General features: G+C 48.5%; 1 long non-coding RNA gene across 1 annotated transcript; it reads left to right on the top strand.

The window, feature by feature from the left end:
• Window positions 1–1,858: 1,858 nt before the first annotated feature.
• LOC143266929 (uncharacterized) lies at window positions 1,859–10,141 on the top strand. The gene is made up of 2 exons (XR_013041777.1): window positions 1,859–2,030; window positions 9,454–10,141. It is a non-coding gene; the product is annotated as an uncharacterized LOC143266929 (long non-coding RNA).
• The last annotated feature ends 3,986 nt before the right edge of the window (window positions 10,142–14,127 follow it).

The raw sequence follows: 14,127 nt of genomic DNA, 5'->3' as shown, positions 1-14,127 counted from the left end.
GGTCATCCTCCTCCTCAGTCTCCCTTCCTGAGTATGAGATAACAGGCGTACACCACCACAACTAGCTAAAGATTAATTTGTTTGTTTGTCTTAATTTTTAAATTTGTTATTAGTGTGCATGCACACACACACACACACTAATGCGCTTATGGTGTACATGTGTGTATGTGGTGAGTTCAGTCCACACTGGAGGTCAGAGGACAACTTTTGGGAGTTGGTGCTCTCTTGTTTTGTCAATCTGCACATTCCAGTCTAGCTGGGCCCTGAGCTCCCTGCTGGGTCTCCTGTCTCCACCGCCCATCTCGCCATAGGAGTGCTGGGGTCACAGATGGGAATCTCCCTTTTTCTGGGTTCCAGGGTCAGGTCCTCTGGCTCTTGCTGCAAGCACTCTTAGCCATGGAATCATCTCACCAACCCCTCCCCTCTCTTGAAAGATTTAGTTAATTTTGTGTGTGTGTGTGTGTGTGTGTGTGTGCCCCCACACATGCCAGGGGCCCGGGAGAGCATATGAGGTGTCCTGTCACCTATGCTTCCTGAGACAGACTCTCCCTGAACCAGGGGCTTCCCCCAGTCTGGAAGCCAGCAAGTCCCAGGGATCCACCTGTCTCCACACTCAGGTAGAGCTGGCACTTCCGGCCCCTGAGTGCTGCCCGGCTGGTCACATGAGTGGTAGGAACCCCTCTTGCCCCTAGGGTTATCCTTTGATTCCTCACAGGTGAAAGGCCTCTGCCACCGTGTAGTATGGGCACTTCCTGCCTCTATGGCCTTTCTGTACCCCTGGCTTCCGGAGGCTCACCTGCTACATTGTGTTTACCCTCAACCCGAGTCCCGAGAAGGCCAACGGGCAATGTGAGTGTCACCGGACAGGCTGTGGGAAGCCAAATACAGGTTGACCATTGAAAGGACACTGAGTAGTTTGGAGACCTGGGGCCTTTTGTTGTATGTACTTTGACAGTTCAGAAGGGAAACACACACACCTGGCTGAAAGCTTGCCTCAGGCTATCAGCAAAAGTTCTACAAGACCAAGCAACCACTGTGTAGGTACAGCGGAGCTGCCTCTCTGAGGAGGGTCCCGCCACTGACTTGGCTGCCCGGCATGGCTGGTTCCTGACTGCAGCCCTTGGCTCCTATTTTTTTTATAAAGGAGGGCTTTTCCTTCCCGATGCATAGACCCATGCATAACACATTGTGGAGAGAAGGGCCATCCCTGGAGTGTGCAGTGTGTAACCTGCACAACTGCCTGAGGCGGCCCTGCGTAAGACAGCAGCTGCTAGAACAGGGAAAGCCCGGCTCCAGCTCTCACTTCTGCTATTGCTCTCAGTTAAAAACCCAAGGCCGGTTGACCTTTCTAAATCAGACTTTCCTCATTTGGGAAGCTGGGAAAATTACAGGGCCGCCCTCCTTCTTAGTGAGGAGGATTCAAATGAAATAATCCCCATGTCAAATGTTACCACAGTGCTTGCTACACTGAAGATGTTTAATAACATAGTAATTATTATTATTTATGGCTAACTTTTATTTTACCTTGAAAATCAAGGTACCTTTCCCGAGAAGCCTTTTCGGATTCCTCCCCGGTATCTTTCCATCCCTGTATCTCCCCTGTATCTTTCCATCCTCTTTGTGCGGCCTCTCATCCTGCCAGGCTTCCTCTCGAGGTCAAGGATTGTGTCTTTCCTATTTGGATCACCAGTATCTAAAACAATGCTGGCACACAGTAGTTACTCAGTAAATGCTAGGTGAGTGAATAGATTACATGCATAAATGAACGGATGAGTAAATGACTCCGTGCCTCCTTTGATGAGACCAGGGTAAGCTTGCTTTTTCTGCTTTCTGTTGAGAGGCAGTGTGAGGAGGGAGGCAGAGAAGTGGGGCAGGAGATCAGAGCCTGGACATTTGGCAAGGGCCGCTCTTCCTGTGGTCATTTTTCCGTAGGAGAGCAGAGTGAAACCTTGCTTGGAGCTGGAGTCTGAGAAGGTCAACAAGCCAAGCGGTGCACCTAGACAATGGCCCGATTCTCTCTGAAGGGGAAGGTAGGAGCCATGCGGAACCAGACAAACATCCTCTTCCAATTTCCTTCCTCTGCACTCAGCTCCCCTGAAGCGTCCAGCCGGCACCCCGGCCCTTGCTTCATAGAAGGCGTCTTCAGACCCCAGACTGGCCCCGGAGATACTGAGGGCGGGCGGGAGCTGCCGCAAGGCTGAATCACCCCTAACCACAATGGCCTGCGAACAACAAGAGGCTTTCTGTTTCCAGGGCCTGTTCAAAAGTGGGGCTTATTTCTTACTTGTTTGCTTGCTTGTTTGGAGGCACACAGCCCTTGCATGTGGCCCCTGTCAACAACCAGAGTTTAGCGGCCTGCACGGATGAAATTATTGAACTTCAGAGCACCCCGGGAATTTTTGCAAAGAAAAAAAAAAGGCAGAAAAAAAAAACCAAAGCTGGGGGAGATGTGGTGGCGCAGGAGAATGTGAAAAGGAGCTTAGCAGCCCAGATGCCAGGGGGCCCAGCGTGAGTCAGCTGGAGGATGTGGGTGCCAACAGCCTCGGGCAGGCCTGGACCAAGTGGAGGCGCATCCAGAAAAAGACGGTGCGGACGGGCCCTGCCTTAGCGGCGGTCAGACCACCCTGGAGGGCTGGCTCTGTCTGAAGGCCGGTCACGTGACAGGAAAGGGTGTGTTCCGAGGACAGTTACAAAGAAGCGGGGGGAGGAGGTGATGAGGGGGAGCCCTCAGAAGTTAGAGCAGCCTGATGTAGTGGCACACACTTTGGAAGCCCGAGGCAGGGAGATCAAAAGCCCTAGCCTGCCTGAAGCTGCTTGATGAGACCTTATCTCAATACAAACAGCGAGAAAGAGGGCTGGGAACCCAGCGCAGTGGGGAAGTGCTTACCTAGCATATGCAAGGCCCCAGGTTCAAACCTCAGTATTGGAAGAAAAAGTTGGAGAAAAGAAAAAGAGAGAATGGCCCCCAGAAGGGCTTGAGTGGGGGTGGGCTTGTGCCTAGAAGTCCTCTGCCTCATGTCACCCTGATGAACTCCTCTCTGTCCATTGTGGCTTCAGCACCCTCCCCGCTTCTAGAAGCCTTCCCTCACCTCTCTCTCCGTAGAAACGGGCCCCACTTCCCTGGCACTCCTCCTCCTGGCATACAGGCTTCAGGCCCCTGCAGGACAGCACCTGGCACACCAGAGGCCGGGTTTCGAGGGTGTGGCTGAGCAGACAACCCTGCTTTATCACCCCTAGTGTTCGGTGATGTGCTTGGTCTTTGGCAGTCTCTGATGAGTTGCATTAGTTGCATGAAAACGACCATGATTTTAATCATGGGGAAGAGAGACTGTTCTTTCCCTGTGGCTTTGGAAAGGCGGAAGTGGAAGAGAGGGCGGACATGACAAGACTGGACTTCAGCTAAAATCAGGAAGTGTTTATAACAATAGCGAGGACAGCTTTATTATGTCTCACTCATGCGATGCTCCCAGATAGAGGCTTCCCAACAGCAGACAGCAGCAAGAAGCACCACGTTTATTAGCTCACACAGCTCGTGCCAGCCAGGAACTCAGGACTGGCCAGGAGACTGGCTCTGGCTTGGCATCTCTCGTGGGTTGTAGATGCCAGCCAGGGCTGCGGTTATCTGCAGATGACATTCTGGCACACTCACGTGGCTGTCGGTAAGAGGCTTTAGTTCCCTCCCAGGAGTGCCTAAGTGATGTCACAATATGGCAGCTGGCTTCCCAGGGAGCAGGCCATCAGAGAAAGAGAAGGAGATTGTGGTGTCTTTTGTGACCCAAGCCTGACAAGTCCCAGTGCCATTTCTGTTAGGTTTCAATCCTGGGACAAATGGCTGAGGTGCCTATTTAACATATCAAAGCGACCTGGCTGCCAGGTTCTCCCTCAGTCCCTCAGTTCCTACCTGGTACCGGGCTCTCCTGCCTGGCATACCCCTCTGCTCCCCTGAACTCCGCAGCCCAGGGGCTGGGCTGCCCTTCCCTATATAATCCAGATGTTTTGGTTACTCAACCTCTTTGTACCTTTGGCCCTCAGCTGCTGCACCTAGTTCCCGTCTCGCCCCTTAATTTTTCTCCCCCCCCCCTCTTCCCACATGGCCCAGCTCTGCTTGGTCATGTCCACTCTGGACTCTCCAAGATGTCCCTGCCTCCACCCAAGCTCTAATTTCTACAACACTCCAGTGGGAAGAGACAATATAGGCAGGAATACTACCTGGTTTAAAAATGAGGTCATCTGGGAGGTTAACACGTTAAGTTTATTTTGTTGTTGCTGTTTTTCTTGTGGCTTCGACTTTGTTTTTGTTTTTAAATGATTTATATTTTTATTCTATGTGCATTGGTATGGTGGTATTGTGTTCCCCAAAATATTGTGTACCTTAATAAACTTATCTGGGGTCAGAGAACAGAAAAGCCACTAGTTAGGCAGTGATAGCACACGCCTTTAATCCTAGCATTCCAGAGGTAGAAATCCATCTAGGATCTCTGTGAGTTCAAGGCCACATTGGAAACAGCCAGGCATGGTGACTCACACCTTTAATCCCAGGAAGCAAGCCTTTAATCCTAGGGAGTGATGGTAGAAAGCAAAAAGGTATATAAGGCATGAGGACCAGAAACTAGAAGCATTTGGCTGGTTAAGTTTTCGGCTGGTTAAGTTTTCAGGCTTTGGAGCAACACAGTTCAGCTGAGATTCATTCTGGATGAGGACTCAGAGGCTTCCAGTCTGAGGAAACAGGACCAGCTGAGGAACTGGCAAGGTGAGATAGCTGTGGCTTATTCTGTCTCTCCGACCTTGCAGTATTCACCCCAATAACTGGCCCCGGGTTTGATTTCATTAATAAGAACTTTTAAGAATCATGCTACACATTGGTATTTTACCTGCATGCATGTCTGTGTGAAGGTTTTGGATCCCGTGGAGGTGGAGTTACAGGCAGTTGTGAGCTGCCATGTGGGTGCTGGGAATTGAACCCAGGTCCTCTGGAAGAGCAGCCAGTGCTCTTAACCTCTGAGCTATCTCTCCAGCCCCTTGGTTTCTTACTTGTAAGACAGGTATAAGTAGGCTGAGGGTGGTGGCCTTTAATCCCAGCACTTGGGAGGTGGAGGCAGGTGAATCTCTGTGAGTTTGAGGCCAGCCTGGGCTACAGAGTTCCAGGAAAGCCAGGGCTACACAGAGAAGCCCTGTCTCAAAAACAAAACAAAACAAATAAACAAACAAAGACAGGCACAATGAGAAGAAACAACCTCCAAAGCGGTTATAAGAATATAATGAGGGGGCTGGAGAGATGGCTCAGAGGTTAAGAGCACTGACTGCTCTTCCAGAGGTCCTGAGTTCAATTCCCAGCAACCACATGGTGGCTCACAACCATCTGTAATGAGATCTGGTGTCCTCTTCTGACCTGTAGTCATACCTGCTGTATACAAAATAAATAAATAAATCTTAAAAAAAAAAAAGATTATAATGAGAGAACCAGTGCTGACCAGTTAGTGCAGTGTAACGTCTACTATGTTATCGGCAGCGCTGAGCTGGGGATGTATTGAGAGGTAGAGCGCTTGCCTCGTGCAGGGTGCAAAGGGCCAAGGAAAAGCACCCTGACCCTGACTTGACCCCAGAACCAGGGCTTGAAATCCCACCAAGCCCTGAGCTTGTTGTCCTGGAGACAGGCTGCAGAATCCCATCAATCTTGTCCCAGAATCAGGCCACAAAAACCCATCAATCCCAACCCACCCTGGAAAGCTCCCCCGCCCCCCCATCCTATATAAGCTCTGTACCCTGTTCAGTTTGCGGCTGCTTCTCACCTTAGAGGCAGTCACCCTCCTGGATTTTTTGTTCCCAACAAGTCTCTTGAGTGAGGTTTGTTGTGTGGTGTGAGTGGAGCCCAGCTGTAACAACTTGGAGCAGAGCTGTAACGTTTTTGATGGGGAAATTTTCCCCTAGTGGAGCAGAGTTCTTACACTCAGGGGGTCCTGAGCTGAGCTGTAACAGCTTCCCTGGGGAAACCCTCCCGTGTTGGGGAAACCCTTCCCTGGAGCAGGCCTGGAAGCTGCTAGCTTATAATGACTGTGTGGTATTCCTGGGCTCCCTACTGACAGGATACCTTCCCTTCTGAGCGGCAACACTTATACCTAGCATGTATAAAGTTCAATGCCCCCAAATGAAAGAATGAAAGAAAAGAGGAAGGGAAGGAGGAAGGAGAGAAGCAAGCAAAAAGGAAGACCAATGCAGAGATGTTAATAAATTTGTCCAGTTACATAAACTGTAATGGTGTGAGCTTGGTTTGACCTGAATATCTGAAGTCATTTCACTGTGCAGTCTTACTGTGGTGGTTTGAATGAGAATGTCCTCCACAGGCTAAAATATTTGAGTGTTTGTTTCCCAGTTGGTGAACTGTTTGGGAAGGATTAGGAGGTGTGCCCTTATTGGAGGAGGTGTGTCATTGTTAAAGGGGGCGTGTCCTTACAGGAGGAGGTGTGTCATTGTTAAAGGGGGTGTGTCCTTACAGGAGGAGGTGTGTCATTGTTAAAGGGGGTGTGTCCTTATTGGAGGAGGTGTGTCATTGTTAAAGGGGGTGTGTCCTTACAGGAGGAGGTGTGTCATTGTTAAAGGGGGTGTGTCCTTGTTGGAGGAGGTGTGTCATTGTTAAAGGGGGTGTGTCCTTGTTGGAGGAGGTGTGTCACTGAGGGCAGGCTTTGAGGTTTCAAAAGCCCACAACAGGCTCAGTCTCACCCTCTCCTGCAACCTATGGATCAGATGTGAGCTCTCAGACACTGCTTCAGTGCCTGCCTGCCTGCCTGCCTGCCTGCTTCTACACTCTCCACCGTGATGATGACGGCTAATCCTCTGTGCTGTAAGCAAGGCCCCAATTAAACGCTTTCTTTATAAACTGCCTTTGTCGCGGCATTTCCTCACAGTAATAGACACAGGGAGAGACACTTACTCTCACTATGCTGCCTCTCAGATGTTCACTTGTCAGGGATGCCAGAACAGTGAGTGAGTCCATCCAGAATGGCAGACTCAGGACCTAACGCTAGGGTAGAACCAGGAGCATAAATCACCAACAGGAGTTTTTTCCCAGAAGTCCTTGTGCAGATTCACTCAAGACTGCCAACCTGGGGCGGTGGTGGCACACGCCTTTAATCCCAGCACTCGGGAGGCAGAGGCAGGAGGATCTCTGTGAGTTCGAGGCCAGCCTGGACTACAGAGTGAGTTCCAGGAAAGGCACAAAGCTACACAGAGAAACCCTGTCTCAAAAAAACAAAAACAAACAAACAAACAAACAAAAAAGAGACTGAATTAAAAAAAAAAAAAGAGTGACTTTTGGGGTTGGGGATTTAGCTCAGTGGTAGAGCACTTGCCTAGTAAGCACAAGGCCCTGGGGTGGGGGTGGCGGGGGTGGGGTGGGGTGGAGATTGCCAACCTGATTCCTCTTCTTTCTCATCCACTTCCTCGGCTTCTGTTCCCAGTTCACTTTGGTCAGAGGCCGCCGTCTCATCATAGATCAAGAGAATCAGTGTGGAAGAACCTCAGAAAAAGGAGGTGCTTTGTGGTTGACATATTGTGCATCCTAATAAATTTATCTGGGGGTCAGAGAACAGAACAGTCACTATATTAAACATAGGTTTAGGCAATGATACCATACACCTTTAATCCTAGCAATCCAGAGGCAGAGATCCATCTATATCTCTGTGAGTTCAAAGCCACACTGGAAACAGCCAGGCATGGTGACACACACCTTTAATCCCAGAAAGTGATGGCAGGAAGCAGAAAGGTATATAAGGCGTGAGGACCAGGAACTAGAGCCTGGTTAAGCTTTTAGGCTTTTAGTAACAGTTCAGCTGAGATCCATTCAGATGAGGACACAGAAGCTTCCTTTTGAGGAAACAAGATCAGATGAGGAACTGGCGAGGTGAGGTTAGCTGTGGCTGGTTCTGTTTCTCTGATCTTTCAGCGTTCACCCCAATACCTGGCTCTGGGTTTGTTTTTGTTAATAAGACCTTTTAAGATTCATGCTAAAGCCGGGCGGTGGTGGCACAAGCCTTTAATCCCAGCACTCGGGAGGCTGAGGCAGGCGGATCTCTGTGAGTTTGAGGCCAGCCTGGTTTACAGAGCGAGATCCAGGAAAGACACAAAACTACACAGAGAAACCCTGTTTCAAAAAACCAAAAAAAAAAAAAAAAAAGAAAAGAAAAAGATTCATGTTGAAGTGCTGGGTAAGCCCCTGTAGAGGAAGAAGGGACAGGGAGAGAGGGAGAGAATTCCTTTTGCATTAATTTATTCTCATTCTCTGTCTCTCCTTCTCTGTTTCTCCATCTCTGTCTCTGTCTCTTCTGTGTCTCTGTCTCCCTGGGTCACATGCCAGGAGAGCAATCTCCCAACGTAAAACAACAATCCTAAGTTGCCAGTTCTCTGTTCTTTTTCAGTTAACACATAATTTGTATAATTCTGTTCAAGATTCCAGCAGGATGTTTTCCTTTAAAGAGATGGAGCCTTGCTGGGTGGTGGTGGCGGCGGCACACGCCTTTAATTCCAGCACTTGGAAGGAAGAGGCAGGAGGATCTCTGTGAGTTGGAAGTCAGTTGTTTGTCTACAGTGTAAGTTCTGGGACAGCTAGGGCTACACAGAGAAAGCCTGAATCAAAAAGCAATGACAACAAGAAGAAAGAAAGAGAGAGAGTGAGTGAGGGAGGGAGAGAGAGAGAAAGAAAGAAAGAGAGAAAGAGAGAGAGGGAAGAAGGGAGGGAGAGAGAGAGAAAGAAAGAAAGAAGGGAAGGAAGGAGGGAAGGAAGGAAAAGAAAAGATAAAAAGAGATGGGGTCTTGAGGCTGGAGAGATGGCTCAGAGGTTAAGAACACTGGCTGCTCTTCCAGAGGTCCTGAGTTCAATTCCCAGCACCCACATGGTGGCTCACAACCATATGTAATTGTAGTCCCATGGGATCCAATGCCCTTTTCTGATGTGTAAATGTACATGTGGACAAAACACCCATATACATAAAATATGTAAATAAATCTTTAAAGAGAGAGAGAGAGTCTTGCTATGCTGCCCAAAGGGATTTTGAACTCTTGGCTCAAGTGATCATACTGCTTTGGCCTCACACGTTGCTTTGACTGCAGGCACATATCACCATGGCCGGCTTGCAGCAGGACTTTTTGAGGTATCATAATTTAATAAAGTATCACACACAGAAAACTACACACATCCTAAGTACATGACACAAAGGAATTTTTGCCAAGTAAATGACTTCTCACTATAGAGACAAAAGCTAAGCTTTATGGGCATGGGGGGGGGTGCCTGTCTTCCTCCACTCTGGTAGAGGGTGGAGGGAAGAGCTTGGCCTGCTTTGGGTTTTATATAGGTGGAATGAGAGTAGGATATAAAGTCCATGAATAAGATAAGAGCAGTGCCTTGATGGAGACTGTATGCCATCCAAGGGATGTGGGGTTTTGTTAATGTTTTGTCTGCAGGTATGCCTGTGTGCCTGTCCCCACAGACAACAGAGGAGAGCTTCGGATGCCTTGGAACTGGAATAACAGACAGTCGTGAGCAGCTGTGTAGATGCTCAGAACTGAAGTTGGTCCTCTGCTAGAGAAGCAAGACGACTCTTAACCACTGAGCCGTCTCTCCAGCCACCAAGGGATGGGATTAACCCAACAGTCTATCCGGGAAGTCTCCCAAAACCTACAACAAACAAACAAACAATGCTAATGAAGCATGGTGACATCCTTCGACAAGCCTGAACTCCAGTGAAGGACACATGTAGAGTCACGGCGCCTCTTCTTCATCAGAGCCAAATCTCTCTGTGGACCAATCCCATCCTCAACCAAGTGTTGGAGACTCACAGTTCTCCTTAGGGTCCAGGGTCCTCTTCTGCAGCTGCATTGACTTGTCCTAATTGTCAAGAGTCTGAAGAGGGGGATGAAAACAGGATAGGATGTGAAGACAGCTTATGAACTGTAAAGTATTATTAAAACCAAAGCCATTACACTTATTTTTCTTTTCCTTAAGGAATTTTCCAATCCATTCCATCCTGGATTAAAAACAAAACAAAACAAAAACAACCAAAACCACTTTACTTTATCCTGAAATATTTAATAAGCTATAAGAAGCATTTTGATTTGTGGGGAAAGATGAAACCTCAAATTGAATTTCTAAGTGCTTGGTTTGTGTCTGTTACTGATTTATTTCTGTGTTAAACTTCGGATGACGTGTGATAAACAGTCTCTGTCACAATGCTATTGATTGCCCTGCATTATAAGCTGAATTAAATGTGCATTACCCCGGGGCTGGTCACCGTGAGGGATGCTTTAAAAGGTTTTGAGGGAGAATAAGTGAAGACCATTAAGGTCCTCCAGACTCCGTCCCCCATTGACCCCTGTCCCCTGGGGAAGTTCTCCTGCAGTTTGGTCACATGTACATCTTTGTCTTAATGCGTCCTCTAATGGTTTCTAATGGCTACTCGGTCACACCACATACTTTGTAAAGAAATAGCTCTCTCCCACAACCTTGTCTTGGGCACATTCTCGAAGACTGGACCTTGGCGTAGATCCGTGTCAAATACAAACGTCCAGGGTGAGTCTCTGTACTAGCTACTCCTCTGTTACTGTGATAAAAACCCACGCCCAGAAGCAGCTAGCAGAGGGAGGAGTTTGTTTGGCTTATGGTTCCAGAGGATAATGGTGCAGCATGGCCAGGAGGCAGGGCAGCAGGTGGCAGGCATGGCATCTGGAGCAGAAGCCAAGGGGTCACACCTTGAACCCAAAGCATGAAACTGAGAGCAGGCTGAAGATGGTGGTGGGGGGTGGGGGGTGTCTAAAGATGTCAGGGGTCTGAAGATGGTGGGGGTCTTTAAATTCTCAAAGTCTGCCTCTAGTGACATACTTCCTCCAACAAGGCCACTCTTCCAAAGCCTCACCGAGGAGTGCCACCAACCGGGCACCAAGCGCTCAGATACCTGAGCCCACGGGGAACATTTCTAATTCAGACTACTGTCATTTTATGAGTTCATTTGCTCGTTGATTTATTCATCCAACACCGGTTACTATTGACACTGTTCTAGGTTTTGAGACAGTGGCTCCTTTTACCACTTAGCACTTGGAAAGGAATTAGTGTTGACTTGCCCTAGAAGAAGAATATATTAGATTATTGGGAAAAATAAAGAGGTGGAGGCCCGAGTCAGGCTTCTATCCCAGTGCCTCCCAGGTGGGTGGCCTTGGTCAAGCCACTTTTTAAAAGGAATGGAGCATTCCTTTGGGGTCTTTTGTTTGTTTTTCTGTGTGTAGGGTTTCTCTGTGTAGTTTCGGCACTTGACCTGGATCTCTCTCTGTAGACCAGGCTGGCCTCAAACTACAGAGATCTGCCTGGCTCTGCCTCCCGAGTGCTGGGATTAAAGGCATGCACCACCGCCGCCCGGCTTCCTTTGGAGTCTTTAATGTGGTCAGTTTTTATAAATATGTATGTATGAAGACTGTGTTGCTTATTGTGTGTAAGGTCCTAAGTTTAACTCAGTAACTTAATCAGTACAATGAACGAGTGGTTACACTTTTCTGTATTCTTAGAGATTTGTCTTACTTCTCCGGTTTAAATGAGGCTAAGATGAGTGTGGTAGTGCAATCCCAGCACTGAGAAAATGGAGGAAGAAAATCAAGAGTTCAAGGTCATTCTTGGTTGCCTGAGGTTTGAGACTAGCCTGGGCTACAGAGTGAGAGCTTGTCTCAAAACAAACGAAGGAACGTGGTAGCACATGCCTACAATCCCAACACTGAGGCAGGAGGATCAGGAGTTCAAGGTCAGCCTGGAACCCATGGAGTTGGGTAGTGCTGGAGGTGCTTGGAAAGGAACAGGGTGGAGGAAGAGATGTAATATTATGAGAAATCCACGGAGTCTGCTTAAAGGAATTTATTAGGAAGGAAAACTTACTGCAAGTACAGATTTATCATAGGGTTCTGGAATGCCGAGGGACAGTCCCATGCTGTTCTTCTGCCTGAGTCCTCCCAGCATCCAAGCCCAAGACAGATTGAAGAGAGAGGTGTAGGTGCATCTCAGGTCTTAAGGGTAGCCCCCGGGCCATGCCCCAGGGGCAGGTACTTCAAGGTCATAGATGGGTAGGACAGTTACCTGCTTCATCTCTAGGGGTGGTGCTTCAAGGTCATAGATAGATCAGATATCCACTACAATGTAGGCGCAGGAGAGTGGCGAGGACCTCAGAAAAACTGAAAACTGGACACACACACACACACACACACACACACACACACACACACACACACACGGTTTTCCCACAGGTTAGGCTTTTGTTAGAGACAGGAACACTGGTAATGCCAATTTCATACCCTCTTGTGCTGGGGATGCTGTGAATGTGTTGCTCTGACTGAATGATAAATAAAATACTGATTGGCCAGTAGCCAGCAGGAAGTATAGTGTAGGAGGGATAAGGAGAGAGGAGAATTCTGGGAGGTTGTAGGCCGAGGGAGGAAATGTAAAGTAACGGTAAGCCACAAGCCACGTGGCAACTTATAAATTACTAGAAATGGGTTAATTTAAGATATAAGAACTAGATAGCAAGAAGCCTGAGCCACACGACCATACAGTTTATAAATAATATAAGCATCTGTGTGTTTCTTTGGGTCCGAGCAGCTGCGGATTGACGGGTGAGAGAGATTTGTCCTGACCGTGGCCTGGGCAGGACCAGGAGATAGACCCAGCTGTACTCTTGGCTCTATAACCCAACAGGTCAAAGGGCAGTTCTCTTGCAACTCCAGGGAAACATTTTGGGGTCTCATTCTCAGGCCTGTGTCCCACTGATGAGGCCAACTGTCAAGGCAAGATCAGGGACGGATGCTGACCAGACACTTCTTGGTAAATTTCCTGCCCATTTCAAACATTTCTTTCCAGGGAGCGACATTCTCCAGGGTGGTCCTTGACTTTTGACTGGCAGCATCTTCTCTCCTGTTTGCTCTTCGGGCAGGAAGCTCCCCTGCTGGATAGCTCTGTGAGCCTGGTCAGCGGACTGCTCAGGGAGAGCAAGCTTCCGGCTTGTGTCTGCTCACTCTCATTCCCCCCATATGGAGTTCACTGGGTACTCTTTAAATTTTAAATACAAAAGTAAAGACTTGTCTGTGGTTCAGTGGAGGCAGCTACGTGCATGCCTGAAGACCCGAGTTCAATTTCCAGGTCCCACAAGGGAGCCGGGGAGAACCTGCTCCTAAGAGTTGCTCTCTGTCCGCCACATACGCTGTGGCACACATCCACAGGCACATGCTTGTCTGCACATGCAAACACACAAACAAACAAACAAATAAATGTAATTTAATTAAACAAAACAAAACAAGCAGTGGAGTGGCTCTGGGTTCTGTCCTCAGGGTGTGAATGATCCATCAGTTCCCACAGACTGCCTTCTGACCTCCACACAGGGGCTCACACGCTCCCCTCCCCCCCCCCCCCCCAATTGAATAAATGAACTTTTTTGTTTTTTGTTTTTTGAGACAGGGTTTCTCTGTGTAGTTTTGGTGCCTGTCCTGGATCTCACTCTGTAGACCAGGCTGGCCTTTAACTCACAGAGATCCATCTGGCTCTGCCTCCCGAGTGCTGGGATTAAAGGCGTGTGTCACCACCTCCTGGCAGAATAAATGAAGCTTTAAGAAAAAAATTTGAGGCGGGTTTCTGTGTATCCCTGGCTGGCCTGGAATGTACTTTATAGAGAAGGCTGGCCTCAGACTCACAGAGATCCACCAGCTTCCGCTCCCTGGGTGTTGACATTTAAAGTATGACTACGAAGGTCCACCTCCACCCACCCAAAAAAAAGTTCAAGTAAGGATGTTTGGATACTAGAGCCAGAAAATCCACCACCACCAGGGGGCGCATTGGTCATTGCTTTGCTGTAACAGAATACCTGAAATAGGGACCGGAGATGCCGCTCAGGGGTAGAGCACTTGCCTGGCAGGCCTGAGGCTCTGTAGTACCAACCAAAGAATAAAGACATAAACAAACAAGAACCAGAAAATTACAAAGCTAACCCCCTGAAACATCAACTTACAAAGATTTATCTCTTGGTTGTGGAGGCTTGCAGTACTTGCTTGAAAGGGTTCACAGCTTTGGTTTCTTGTGGAGGGTCAGATGGCAATGGCTGGGGTACATGGCAA

This window comes from Peromyscus maniculatus, chromosome 8 (genome assembly GCF_049852395.1).
Source record: "Peromyscus maniculatus bairdii isolate BWxNUB_F1_BW_parent chromosome 8, HU_Pman_BW_mat_3.1, whole genome shotgun sequence".
NCBI lineage: Eukaryota > Metazoa > Chordata > Mammalia > Rodentia > Cricetidae > Peromyscus > Peromyscus maniculatus.
Note: the sequence above shows the minus strand (reverse complement) of the source record. Positions and strands in the feature narration are given on the sequence as shown.